Genomic DNA, 15,147 nt, shown 5'->3' with positions numbered 1-15,147 from the left:
CCACTTTTACTGTTTGTTGCAATGTTTTTTTAAGCATGTATCCATGCGCAGTTTGTTACTTGTCAATTGTCGCGGCTAATTGGAGTAGGGTCAAACTGTCATGCATAGCACCTCGTGGTTTTTAGCTTAATTGGAGTAGGGTCAAACTGTCATGCATAGCACCTGGTTGTTTTTATTACAATTACACCCAATTACACTAGACTGGATGGGTATTACTTATTGGACTGTTTGTTGCGATTTTGGTATATCGCACATTCGGATTATCCCGCTATTTATGAACTAAACATTGAATGTAAAAGACTCATTAATGACCTAGAGTTTATTTTACAAAACAATTGTTTTGTAAACCGTTTCAAACAAATACAAAAATAAACACATTTTCAACATTTATTTCATTATAATACAACTATCGATAGCAATAAGCGACCACTATCTTGAAGACCACCATGGTGTGAATGCCTGATGAAATCAATAATTAGCCGATAAATCGCTGATAAGCTGTCATAAACAACACTGGTACACACGATAGGTAGAATCGGATTGTTAATTGGGGGCAATAAAGGGATTAGCGGGGGTAAGTGTTAGCGAAACAGAGCTTGAATAGCGAATTTTATTGGGAACCTATAGACCTTACATCGTTTTTTACGAATGTCGGGACAAATCGTCTCATATCGGGACGGCGGGACAAAGGGCCCAAAAGCGGGACTGTCCCGCCGAGATCGGGACGAATTGCATGTATGGGTTTGGATATTTTGTGCATAAACAGAGTAGGCCCCTTTTTAGCAAAAATGATACAGTTTTTAACTTGTGCAGCATAACACAAAAGTTATTGCTGCTACAGGGCTGGAAATTTACAAACATAATAACCATTATGTGAAATCTCTCACCTTCATATTTTGGTTTTGATATCTTTATAACAATTTGAGTTGTAGCCCCCTTTTAGCTCACACTTATCTGGATCCTGCGATTACTTTATAAGTTCTTAATATTTTTTCATGAAACTTGAAACATGGATAGATGGCAATATGGACATTATGCACGTCATTTCATTTTGTTCCTACGTCAAACATTCTGGTTGCTATGGCAACAAATAGACTAGAATTACTGCTGAAAATGGGGGTTTTCTGGATCCTGCGATAACTTTAAAAGTTCTTAATATTTTTTCATGAAACTTGAAACATGGATAGATGGCAATATGGACATTATGCACGTCATTTTGTTCCTACTTAAAAAATTCTGGTTGCTATGGCAACAACAAAAATTCTGACAATAGTGGAATTTCTGACAATGGTGGAGCCGGTAGAGGACTATATTGCTTTGCAAAAGTCTTGTTCAGAACATTTTTTGTAACAATATCTCAGCCAATTTCAAAAATAAAAATGGGCATGCAAATGAAATATTTATGTTTCATAAAGTACTTTGATTATTTTGAAATAAACCATTTCCAAATAGTGTAGTCCTTTAGGGTCTAAGGTTAGCACCTTAGATCCCATGACCCTCTTGTTAAACAAAAAATAAAAATAAAAAACTTACTTGCCTAACTTAAAGGGGCCTTTTCACAGATTTTGGCATTTTTTTAACTTATTCATTAAATGCTTTATATTGATAATTGTAAACATTGGATCGTAAAAGCTCCAGTAAAAAATCAAGAAAAAAAATAAAAAAAAGGAAAAGAACATTGCCCGGAGCAGGTTTCGAACCTGTGACCCCTGGAGTCCTGCCAGAGTCCTGAAGTAAAAACGCTTTAGCCAACTGAGCTATTCCGCCGAGTACACATGCTTGACGTATTTTATACGTTATATAAGCAATCTTCGTAGTTTCACAAAATTTAACGACAAAAACAGAACTCTCCAAATTATTTAATCGTTTCGCGTTGCAACGCTTTATAATTTTTAGGTTTTAAAATCGTCAAAAGATGCATATAATGGCTATATTAGAGCATGGTTAATGTTCAGTATTACTGTTTCCTCACAAATATCATAACTGAAACGAAAACTTACGAATCTGAAACAATTTTTTTCAATTTTGTCAATTTACCAAAGCGTGAAAAGATCCCTTTAAGAATTTTGAAAGTTTACAAAGAAACATTTTAACTCGCATGCTAAGTTGTACTACCCCATATTTTTGCTGGGATGTTTTCTTCACAACCAGGGCTTAGGAACTTTTTTAAGCACAAAAATAAAAATATGGGCAGTGCTCTGTGAAAATGGTGTTTTATGCATGTGCGTTAAGTGTCGTCCCAGACTAGCCTAGCCTGTGCACAGGCTAATCAGGAACAACACTTTCTGCTTTTATTATATTTTTCGTTTAAAGAAAGTCTCTTCTTAGCAAAAATCTAGTTGAGGCGAAAAGTGTAGTCCCTGATTAGCCTGTGTGGACTGCACAGGCTTATCTGGGATGGCACTTCACGCACATGCATTAAAACCCCTTTTCACAGAGCACGACTCAAATTTCTTAAACTGTGTTGTGTGCTTGGCTAAAAAAGTACTGCTGCTAGAGGGCTTGAAACTTAAACGTATTAACCCTTTGCAGGCTGGGAAATTTGTCGTCTGCTAAAATGTTGTCTGCTGATTTCTAAAATGAGCATTCTCTTCGATTTTTTTTCAAAGAATACTATCAGAATAGCAAACAGTTTAGATCCTGATGAGACGCCACATTCTGTGGCATCTCATTTGGATCCAAACTGTTTGAAAACAAAAGGCCTTCAAAATTCGGTTCCAGCACTGAAAAAGTTAAGCAGCATTTTAACGAAAGACCAACAACACATATAGAGGGGTAAGGAGAGCTTTATTAATACTACTAACTATAGCTCCAAAACTAAAAGCGCGCATAATAACAAAACATGGCAAATCAAAGTAGATGCGCGCTAAAGGTAATGCAATAATTAAATTAAATATATTCATGTTACACACATTGGTAATAACGCATGTTCAAGCATTGTAAACAATTCAAAGATATGCATGCATACACAACAAACAAGATAATGTTATTCCCGAAAACCCACGCAGTTACTGTCAAAGGGAGGAGGGTGGGTAAAAACAAGCATCCTTGACGGAGATTGCGCGCAAACTTCCCCAGACAGAATCAGCCGGTCAAACCAGTAACTAATTATCACGTGACTGATAAGACCAAACTGAGGCCCCCGAAAGGAGCAGCGGGTGTGTTAATATTTCCTCTAAATACAATTAAGAACCTTAATTATACTTAAACGAAAGACCAACAACACATATAGAGGGGTAAGGAGAGCTTTATTAATACTACTAACTATAGCTCCAAAACTAAAAGCGCGCATAATAACAAAACATGGCAAATCAAAGTAGATGCGCGCTAAAGGTAATGCAATAATTAAATTAAATATATTCATGTTACACACATTGGTAATAACGCATGTTCAAGCATTGTAAACAATTCAAAGATATGCATGCATACACAACAAACAAGATAATGTTATTCCCAAACTCCCAAAGTAGGGGTAGATAGTAGGGGTATACTCGTTTAACATTAAGATTCCTGGATTACTTTTTGCATGGATTGGATAATATTGTACCTAGCACGAGTGTCATTTGATAAGTAGTTCTGATAACAGTTTGAACGCCAATCGCCCAGTAGTTTGATTGCATCTGGGGGAAGCCCGATGGCATAGCAGAAAGTAGCACCACCGCGCCTGAATGAATGTGACGCAATCTCACTAGGATCCACACCACCTGCCTGCAAACACTGTCGAATCCGACCAATGAACAGATTACTGGTTAGAACCTGAGTATGGCCATCCTTCAAATAAACAAAGGCTGGGCCGTCATTGTTTGCTAGCGCGGAAAGTTTTGCGGCATGGAATATAGCCTGCACAGGACACAAGCGATGCTGCTTAAGGCGCGGGAGCGGGATATCAAAGGTTCTAGACTGGTACTGATTTGTCTTGCTCCATCTTATGTGCACCATAATATCCCATTGATGATAGGTTATGTCACGCCGTCTGAGATGTTTGTGGGGGTCGAAGGCCATATCACTGGAGACCAAAACGTTACTGCGACGCAATAAGCCGTAAAACATTGTTAGGGCTACAGCCCACACGGATGAGTCGAATGAGGTGGACATGTCTAGTCGTTCCAGAATGATTATTAGTAGTTCCGGTGTTATAGGTTGTTTGCGCACAGTTATGTCCCCAATATGACGGCGTATACCCTGCATCGTGTACTTAAGTTTGAAGTTGTCTGCTACCGGGTTAGGCAGGTTCCATTCTGCGTGAAGTAAGCGTATAATGTTCATGTACTGTTTGATTGAGCTGAACTTTAACGTTTTTGACAGATAGGCAGCATAACGACACAATGTCGTCGTGCATGCAGGAACAGCGGCATATCCGAACTTTTCGCAGAATTTGAGATAGGATGATCTATGCGTTGAATAGGTCCGTTTCGTGTTGGACGACAGAGCGTTACTGTAGAAATATTCAACGGCCCGATCCAGGTCCTCTTCCGTTGTACCGCTTCTATCTGTAAAGAGAAAAACCCGATTGTTCCATGATTTCGATTAGCCGCGAAAACCCATTTGGTTCATGGAGTCTTGATACCCTGTCAGCTAGAGTGTTGAAACGGCCAGGGTAATAAACAGCACGAATTCTAAAGTTATAAATAGCACTCAGCCAAAAGATTCGTCTAAGCGAATCCATCACAGTTGGATGTTTGCAAGATCCTTTGTTTATGATCGCGCATGCGGTTATGTTGTCACAATGTACGTATACCAATTTGTTGGACCACGCACGTGACCATCGTCTTGTAGCTATTTCCAATGAAAGTACTTCCAAGTAATTTATAGGAAGTAATGCCGTCTGAGGAGTCCATGGTGCATGTATGAAGTCCCCTTGGAAAAACGAGCCGCATGCAGTTTTGCATGCGTCAATGCTGACTGACACAGGCATTCTATCGTCTATCATCTGCATTGTACCATTGAATACTTTCATGAAGTCCAACCACCACATAATATCAAGTTTCATATCTTTATTTACATAAGTACGATGTCCACTAGAGCGAAGAGAATTTGCGCGGTCAATTAAGCGACGCATATGAAACCGACCGCCGTAAACACATTGTGTTATCCAATTTAATTTGCCGACTAGTTGTTGAATCCGTCTTTTTGTAATTTTCCTTGCGTGCAGTGTATTTATCAGGAGCGTGTGTATTTCCGTGATTTTTTGGTCCGGTACCGTTATAGTCATATTAATTGAATTTAAAACGAGCCCAAGGAATGTCAGCTTCTGATACGGTCCTTCCACTTTATTGTAGTTGATTTGAAATCCTAATTCGCGGACTAATTTCATAAGTTCATGAAGTGCTTTTTGACAATTGTCGTATGTGTCTGCTACTAAGAGAAAGTCATCTAAATACACAATGATATCTTTGAAACCTCTATTTTTCATAATCACTCGTACAGCTTGGGTCAGTGTATTAAATATATAAGGGGACAGTTTTGCTCCGAAGGGAAGTTTTGTATCTACCATGTAAGTGAAGTGTTTATTGTTTCCAAAACGCCATTTTAAACCTGTAGCTTGAGTATTAGAGGAATGAATATTAACGCTTCGATAAGCATTTTGAAGGTCTAATTTAGCCATGTAACAGTTAGGTGTGATTAGCTTTATGGCGTCTTTAATTGATTGATATTTAAAGGTAGTTGCGTCCGCAAAGTCATTAACTGCAAATCCTGTCGGCTGACTACAATCATGAATTAATCTTACTTTCGAAGAATCAGATTTTGGTATGGCTCCAAGTGCAGAAATGATGAGCGGTTTTTCATCGACTATCTTATAATGCCCGTTCTCAACTTCCGTGAGAATTTGGGCCTCAGTTCGCGCGCGCATATTTAAATTTGTGGCCGATGAATAATTTTCCACCTCTGCACTTTGAGAAATTTTGCCCATGTCCAGGACATGAAAACCGTTCTTGATTCCTGAAAGTATAAATTCACGATCCTTATAATCCGCCGGCAGATTTTGTTCCCAGGCTTGGAGTTTCAAGGTCGACGGTCGGACTACTGGTTTTTTGTAGCGTCTTGGCGAGAGTTGTTTGAGGGTAGAGCCTTCACGTGCTTGTAACGGCATTTATCCCCAAACGGACATGCACCTTTCGCCTTAAATATCCTGCAGTCCTCTTTTGGCGCTGGATTTTGGACCGGAACTGACGGTTTTGGTCGTTTAGGAACTAGCATTTGGAGTTCCATATGCGGGGAGTATGTTCCCCACTTAAATCCATGTTCTGCTTGCAGTTCACGATAGTGGTAATCATAGTTCAGCACACTATTCCACTCGAAGGACTCTGCAAATTCAAAAATTCTGGTAGTGTATGCGAGGTAAAACTCCACCTCGCTTCTTTCAATGTCGTTCACCGTAAGAAGGTGGTTAAGGACTCGCATATTCGCTGCCCCCCATTCCTCCATTTGAATGCCCAAATAGGGATGCTCATCTTCAGTTTTGAAGACAATAGTTTCACGTTCGCTTGAGTGCAAGACGAATTCTTTCCTTTTATTATTCTTCCGTCGTTTGCTGTTCTCCGACAGGAACTGTGTTATGTGAACTGTCTTTTTTGTATTTGCTTTCATGGTAAGGATTGATCTTGGGTCCATAAAGCTAGACCCATTATGCACATTACTGTGTCTTTCTTTTGAAGGAAGCTGTGTTATGTTTGGGAAAGTAAGAAGCTCATCGAGCAACTTACCGGAACCATCCAGCGTCACATCGTTTTGCGTTTCTTTATCGTTGGGTTGCTCGCCAGCAGTATCACTAATCTCGCCCTGTTTCCATTTTCTCACTTGCTCCAGGATCACCTTCGTACAACCCAGAGGTAATCCTAAGCCTTTAAGGTCGTTTTCACTTAATAATGACAATGTTTCTTTTGATGTCAGTTCCTCCTGACGTAAGATCTGCGACACTTGTCGGGGTAAATTTAGTTCTGTAATCCAAGCTTCAAAAGCAAAGCCACTCGTAGCTTCTATATCGTTGTTCATTTTTCAACACCAAAGATTTAAGTAAAATCACTTTATCCGTTAAAACTGATAATAGGTTAAAGACACAATTGAGCAACACAAAAAAAAACAAGCATCCTTGACGGAGATTGCGCGCAAACTTCCCCAGACAGAATCAGCCGGTCAAACCAGTAACTAATTATCACGTGACTGATAAGACCAAACTGAGGCCCCCGAAAGGAGCAGCGGGTGTGTTAATATTTCCTCTAAATACAATTAAGAACCTTAATTATACTTTAACTTCCCCACCTCAACATTTCAATTCGGTTTTCACCGTCACTAGTAGAGTTTTCAGAGGAAAGCAGAACGTTGGTGCATTTGTGTTCCTACAAACACATTTCTTTTATAGTATGAAGAATATTAATGGCAAATACGGTCATAACACAATTTTTTTTCCTTAACCCATTTATGCCTAGTGGACTCTTCTATCCTTCTAAATTGGATCAATTTATTTCCAAAATAAGGGATGTCAAGTATATTTATTTCTATATTTAGAATATTTCTTACAGAAATTCCTTTAAGCAAACAGCGTAGACCCAGATGAGACGCCGCATCATGTGGCGTCTCATCTGCTTCTACGCTGTTTGCTAAGGCCTTTTTTCTAGACGCTAGGCATTAATGGGTTAAATGACTTTAACTATATAGGATTCAATCTCTAGTGCTGTTGCACCAGTTTTATATGAACTTGCAATTATTTTATACAGAGTGCAATGATACAGTCTTGTTTACTGGGGAAATGCTGTTATAGTGCAATGATACATTCTTGTTTACTGGGGAAATGCTGTTATAAATCTTATGGATGTTCGACCAAGTGAAATCAGTTTGACTTTCATCCGACAGAACTTAATGGAGGAAATTTCCTTTTGTGCCAGACATATTTATCTTAATTTAGAGTCTCTGACAAGAACTTGCATTTCAAGCTGTGTGTTGAGAGATATTTTCAGAGAGATACCCTCTTTCCTTAGTGCCAACAAACTTTCCAAACAAAATTGCTGTTTAAAAACAGGTTCAGTTGTAGGTATAATGTTCAAGCAATATTAAGTAATTGACACCAAATTTGGCCAGTTTTGTTTTGTTTTAGATACAAATTATGAATTGTTTGTTAAAAGATTAGGGTGGAACAAAGGAGTTTTAAAATCCAATAGTGAAAAATGTTATTAATTTAGTATATTTACCAGGGCTTTCTAACAAAAGTTTATAAGAAGTCCTAGCTAGCCTATTGTAGATATCAAAGGGAAGTGACTGTTAACCAGGTGCAACGTTTTATTGGATGTAGATGTTTTACAAAATGTTGTAATCTTCCTTGATGATTATGATTTAACTGTCTAGACATAATGTGTTTTTTTACATGTTTGGTGCCTGTTTTTTTCTGTTCTGGCATGTTGTATGGGTCAGTTCATGATAAAAGATCAGACAATATGCAACGAACTGTGGGAATTTGACACCCGGTTATCATGAAAAATTGTGTGCAGATATTTTAATCACCAGGTGTCTTTATTCAAGTGGCTGTTCATTAAATCATGTTTTTTACCATTGGTGGTGGAAATATTAATCATATTGAAGGGGAAATTTTTAACTAAACAAAAGATGTATGAAGATTTCCAACTGGAATGATAGCTGTTATAATGTCTTGTTAAAAAAAGCTGTGAATGTTAGCTTGAAACGAAGCTTTTATTATTCTGTATAACTCGCGTCTTGCGAAAATGGGTGTTATGCACAGTCTGCTCAGGAGCTACACTGTTTGCCATTAAGTCATGCAAGGTTTTGTTGTGTAATTAGGGGACAGAGTAGCTACTGACCAGACTGTGCAAATGCGATGGCTGGTCTGGATGTATGCTGGCTGCATGTGGCACAAGACCTATTTTTGCATGACCCAGCTCATAGTATTATTCCTGATGATATGTCTCAGTAAATCAAACCTTACTGGAAAACAAAATACTGATTAAACTGGATGTGAAGTGGTAAATTTATTATCAAGCCTTGCACCTGAGATGCACATCAATACAATATCAATACTGTCTGCAAAGAAGGCTTATTACAATGTCTGGCATGCCTTACAAACTTGTCTGTGGCGGATTCTCCTAGGACATTCCCTGATTCATTGACCAAGAATCCATACTTGATTTGGAGACATTACTTGCATGAAATTTCTTGGATTAAAAAAAAATGATGTTTTTGTCTGCACATATATTGATGGTTTCTGATTAAGGACAATACAATGTGGAATTTGTAGTGGTGCACATATTTTTTTGTGCACAATTTGTTGTATCAGTCCTTGCACACAATCAAGGAAACATAATGTTCCACAAATGGTAATATGTACTCAGATTTTATATTCATCTAATCAATTTCATTAACCCTTTGAATGCTGGGAAATTTGTCTTCTGCTAAAATGTCGTCTGCTGAATTTCTAAAATTAGCATTTTCTTCGATTTTTTTAAAAGAATACTATCAGAATAGCAAACAGTTTGGATCCTGATGAGACGCCACGTTCTGTGGCGTCTCATCTGGATCCAAACTGTTTGCAAAGGCCTTCAAAATTCGGTTCCCGCACTGAAAGGGTTCATAACATTGATACAAAACACATAAATATACACAAATATCAATACATACACTTTGTTTTGATTATGCCAAAATACATATTACATGGTATGTTTGCATAGTTAGTTGAAATAGCTATCCGTAAACATCACAGAATGAAGCTGGGTCCGTCTCTGTCACTGCGGTTTTGATAATTAACTTGCCGCATAACACCTTCCGTGTGGTTTGATGGTGTTTATCTAATTCTAACACAGCTTCGCGCCTTAAAGCGTTACAAATCCTTCGACTTATCCTTGTCAAGTCTGAAAAACAACAGAAGTAAAACCCACTTTAAAGCAAGTGCTTTTACTTTCTTTGTCATTCATTTATAAAAAAGGACCGAATTTAATAATCGGGCTGAAATGTCAATCATGATATTTATTTTAAGACAATAAGTAAAAGAAAAAGAAAATATTTTAGTTCAACATGATGTGTTTGTTAAAATAGACCATTGGTTGGATAAGAATTACGCAGTTTATTTTATGCTTTCCGGTGGTTTATAGAGAAATATCAGTGAAATAAAATTGGTATTCCACTGTTTTAAACAGTGAAAAATAACAGTGACAAATATCGATATTTTTCACTGTTTTACTGTGAAATGACGTCATTTTTTCGACGAAATGACGTCATTAATCCAGCGAAATTATCCAGTTAAACTCATTTACAATGTAAATAAACGGTCAAAAAAGCATAAAATAAAAAGAAAATTTGTTGGATTCGATGGAATATCGATTTTATTTCACTCGTAATCATAGAAAATATATATTTTCACTCGTGGCTTCGCCACTCGTGAAAATATTGTTTTCTATGATCACTCGTGAAAGAAATTCGATATTCCACCGAATCCAACAAATATCCTCTATGTATTTTATTTAAAATTTATGTTCAATTAAGTATAAATTGTTTAAACATTACACAATTACTTCAGTATTCCATCATGTAACATTTGGTTAATTTGATATATTTGCAGTACAGACTGAAGTATATGTTTTAGATTCTTACAAAACTGTGTTCAGATTAAAAGCAAAACTGACGGGAAAATTCTTGCATACGACACATAGCATTTCAAAAATGTGTCCCACACATAGCATTATTGCATTTTTATACACAGACTCCGAATCAGATGTATATGCGCAAACATACAATATATGTAGCTTCTCTATGAAGAATTACAATGTCCGCCCTATTTTTTAAACCTTCAACAATATTATAATGAACGTTTTTGTTGATTGAATAACAAATATACCACACATAGCATTTCACTTTGGGTGTTTTCAAATACGCGGTTGCACTTTTTGGAAAAAATACTTAATTAATTTTGCACAAACTTAACACAGTTGTGAATTTTGACAATGACCGGGCTCTCGTCTTTGTTTTTTTTGAAAATGGTTTTGAATTAATGAAGAAATTATCAGAAACGTACCTGAAGCTATGGTTTGTTGACATCCGATTGTCCCACACATAGCCGAAAAAGTCACGTGGTACAGGCACCTTGATTAACACATTGGCATGTTGTCTAGACAGGATGAGGGAAGATTTGAAATATGCATGCAGAGATTGCAAGGTCACCTGGTCAATGGGATTGCTGTATCTTAATATTACCATACAAAGGGGGTCATGTTATTGATACTTGTTCAACTGTTTGGTGCATGTTGCATCAATGATTATTTACCAAACAAAATTGCAACATCATGTCTGACATCTCCAATGCCATTTTAAACATTTAACATACAACGAAAAAGGATGTACTAAATTATGGATGCTTCAAAAAAGTAAAATGTTGTTCATTTTTATTTTGTAAAATCACAATAATTATTTGTATTGATGATTTTACTGTTTCACATCATAGAAAAAAACTAAGTTACATTTTGTCTTCTTTTTGGGGGGGTTGTCCCATAAGAGTGGAAATTACTTTGCCTAGAATTAAAACATTAAACAAAAAATCTATTATTTTGGTGTTAATTCTTCCCAACCATCTTTTTTGAATAACTTAAAAAAAATGAAACGTCCTAGTGCGAATGTCATATGTTAAACAATACAGTTAAAAGCAAAGCACTTGGAAATTGGGGGGGGAATACGGTTTTGTCTTGTCAAAGCATCTTTAGAAAAAAGCAGCCTACGCAAGCTGCATGCTTACCACTGCAAGTATGATGCATACGTATGCAGCTGCATCCTACAACTGCAGGCAGTGTCACGTCTTGTTCTTGAACCAGTCTAGACGCTCCAGCACTTACATGTATGTTAAACACAATACTATCACTTATTTATAACAATAATATGTTAATTAATTTGAATAGATGTGATAATTTATTTTGCTGCAGTGCTTTATGTGATTCTTTAGTGTACTGCGACAATTATTGTGTTATTTTAATGTCGGATGTAAAAGAATTCTTAAGTGTACTGCGACAATTGTTGTGTTATTTTAGTGTCTGATGTAATAGAATTTGCAATTGCAATAAAAAAATCAGTGCAGAAAAGCGAACCTGAACAATCCTGCTAGACTCCCAGACTGTATCATAGTCCAGGGCCCTTATTCAACAACCCATTTTGGCTCAAGTCTTAAAATATAGAATATTCTTAAAACTATAATGTTCTATAATTTCTTTAAAGCTAAGTCTTGCATGACAGTTTACATAGTATATATTTACATCATTATTTAAATAGAACTGTTTGTTCATGATGTAAGCACCGTTTCCAGCCTATATGCATTCAAACATGTTTATTCATTCTTAACTCTTAGAATCAGTTGGTTAAATGGGGTCACTCGGGTAAAACTAAATAGGGTATGCTATTTACTGATTTACCATTCGTGTGGTTATTTGTCATATTTGGAGGGGGGCATGTAATGCATTCAAATTGGAAGTTTTTAATCTATTGAAAATAAAATAAAAAGCATTGTTCTGCTTAATGTATGGTTTACATTCATTAACATATTGGCATAACCGTTTACGACTTAAAAAGCGAGTTGAAAATGGCTATGTGCAAACAGCATAAAACCAGAACAGCCTCAGTGAATCTAGTAATCACTGGGGGCTGACGAGGTATAAGCGTAGTCCGTTTCGCTACGAAGTCGGGTATATGTTTTTCTACGAAAACATTGTGTACATACACATGACATCGAAGAACGGATTAGTGGAAATTTGTGTTTAAAACAGGTAAGATTATGCTTTTGTAATAACAAAACTCTGAATTTAAGCACAATGACATTTCATAGGTCTGTTACATCAAATTATGATTCAACATGTGTCTGGTTTATGCGTTAAACATTAAATTTACCGCTGATTTATCAAACCGAAGTCAAGTTTTATTTTACAAAAATGCAATTAAGGTTTACAACTATGTTTAATTGACACAATTTTACAATTTCCATATTGATGTATGTATCGTTAAGCCACTGGTGTGTTCAAAAATGTATAAGGTGACCCAGTTGTCAGAAATAAAGGCTAAATAGTATTATTATGTTTGATTGTGTCTCTGACAGCATACGTATATGCCTCGCTACGACAACGCTTTAGCGTGTATGCGTTTCTCACAGAGGACGTATTGGTTATCTCTCAAAGGCGAAATAAAGAACATGTTTTTTTAAATACAGAGTCATGGAGTGGCTGGATGTTTCCTTTGAGGAAGAGATAGTAACAACGACACAACATGATCCGAAGCGCACAGTCGACATGGTAATGCACATTATTATGATATAATTAAATTCACGACTAGGCCAAAGGAAACGATCAAAATCGAAAATCCATATATAAGACGACAGTTGAGAGTCGAGAACCTATTGTCGTCGGTCTCAATAAAAATTACGCATCTTCACCTTGTGACAATCCCTTATACGTTCTTTTGGACAGAGACCGACGATAGGTTTTTAGCATACGGTATTCTTTATCAAATAACATTCGATGCTCGTTATGTTATCTCGAAACTCTGCTTATGTCAAAGTAAATCCCATGTCCCAACTTCGATCCTTCTTTATCTCATACGGATTTTTACATTTTATCTGTCAAAGCGATTTTCTTGAAAATCGGTTATCGCCAACTAATTTTTAGATGAATTTCATGTTCGTATACATGATTTTACCTGTAAAATCAACACCTGTAACAGCCGTAAGGTGTGGAAAGTAGGTACCCACTGGCACAAATCCGCAATTTCCTAATCAATGTATTGTTGTTAAGGCTTGACAGTGGGTTTCTGTCACAGGTTATTGTTTACTGTGTACATGACGGCCGGTAAATTTACCTCGTGTTACAATGTGGTTAAGGTCCGGTCTCACTATGATGCCGGCGGAGCCCCGGTGCGTGATCAGGCATCTACCGGGATGAACCGGGGCCATACCGGGATGAACCGGTGCTCCACCGGGATGAAACGTAGACGACCGGGGACAACCGGGGCTCCACCGGTAAAATATTAAAATGTTTAATACCTCCGAGATGAACCGCGAGTCACCGGGAAGGACCGACACCGACCTGCGTGGCACTGTGAACAACCGGGACTGCACCGGTACGGCACCATAGCTCCACCGGGGCCCAAACAGACCCCGGCAGAGCTACGGGGAGCCTGGTGAATGCCGACAGAGTCCCGGTATAGATTCGGTACATAATTAAACCGGCGCTCTGACGGTTCCATCCCGGTTGTGTCTACATTGTCCGAAGGTACCACTGGCTCGGGAAATATCTGACAATGGGCGTGTTAATTCGTGATATCTTTCGCACAGGACTTTCTGTCACTGTAGATTTTGTCGGAATTATCAATTTGCCAGAAACCGGACTGAATGTAATATTTTCAGAATACTTTTAATGTCGCCACCCATAATATTAAACGTTCGATTTCTGTATTGTACACCTGGTGCAGTGTCACAAGGCATCTCCCACATAAAGGGAACCTTTTCGTTTGGATGCTCATGCGCACAATTAAGCACAGCATCTATTGCATTGGGAAATGGTAGTCTGCAGTAACTGCAAACTGCATGTGATATGTCCTGAAAAGGATACAGAGACTTCGTTGAGTAACCTATACATTATATTTGTACTTCGTAGCACAACCAATACATACTCTGTGCGAAACCTATACATAAAGCGACTTGTAATTTCCTTCGAAACAAAGCATTTGAATAATTAAAATACATGTTCGTAACCGTTTTTGTACTTTAAAATGTGTAATGTACAATGAATCAAAGTAACATGTAGTTTAATTCGATTTAAGTTACCGTAATTGGCTTTTTTAACATAATAACCACCTTATGCATTGCTTCAAATCAAAATATTTCGATTTTACCTCAAAATAAATGTACAGGCTGAAACTACGCACATTTGTTATTAGTTTTTTATTGAAAATAAGTACCTACCATTACTGGATGTTCCGTTCTCTAATCCATAAACACCAGAAAATATGAAACTCGCCTGATTAAGTAGTGTATGTACACAATGTTTTCGTAGTAAAACATATACCCGACTTCGTAGCGAAACGGACTACGCTTATACCTCGTCAGCCCCCAGTGGTAATGAAGGTCTTAAATTAAATATAACTTTCTAAGGGACTACAAAATACGTTTCTTAGTGG

At 37.4% G+C, this 15,147-nt stretch overlaps 1 protein-coding gene and 2 long non-coding RNA genes across 9 annotated transcripts in view; 2 read left to right on the top strand and 1 right to left on the bottom strand.

The window, feature by feature from the left end:
- Positions 1-15,147, top strand: part of LOC127844276 (uncharacterized) — a 276,480-nt gene that overhangs the window by 234,064 nt on the left and 27,269 nt on the right. The gene's annotated exons all lie outside the window — the stretch shown is intronic.
- LOC127844283 (uncharacterized) lies at positions 8,966-11,164 on the bottom strand. The gene is made up of 2 exons (XR_008032660.1): positions 11,015-11,164; positions 8,966-9,854 (listed from the first exon to the last, which is right to left on the bottom strand). It is a non-coding gene; the product is annotated as an uncharacterized LOC127844283 (long non-coding RNA).
- LOC127844285 (uncharacterized) lies at positions 10,590-13,981 on the top strand. Its single transcript, XR_008032662.1, has 3 exons — positions 10,590-12,746; positions 13,184-13,265; positions 13,850-13,981. It is a non-coding gene; the product is annotated as an uncharacterized LOC127844285 (long non-coding RNA).

The sequence above is a fragment of the Dreissena polymorpha genome, chromosome 9, assembly GCF_020536995.1.
Source record: "Dreissena polymorpha isolate Duluth1 chromosome 9, UMN_Dpol_1.0, whole genome shotgun sequence".
Taxonomy (NCBI): Eukaryota; Metazoa; Mollusca; class Bivalvia; order Myida; family Dreissenidae; genus Dreissena; species Dreissena polymorpha.
The sequence above is the reverse complement of the archived record's forward strand: the minus strand, read 5'-3'. Positions and strand labels throughout refer to the sequence as shown.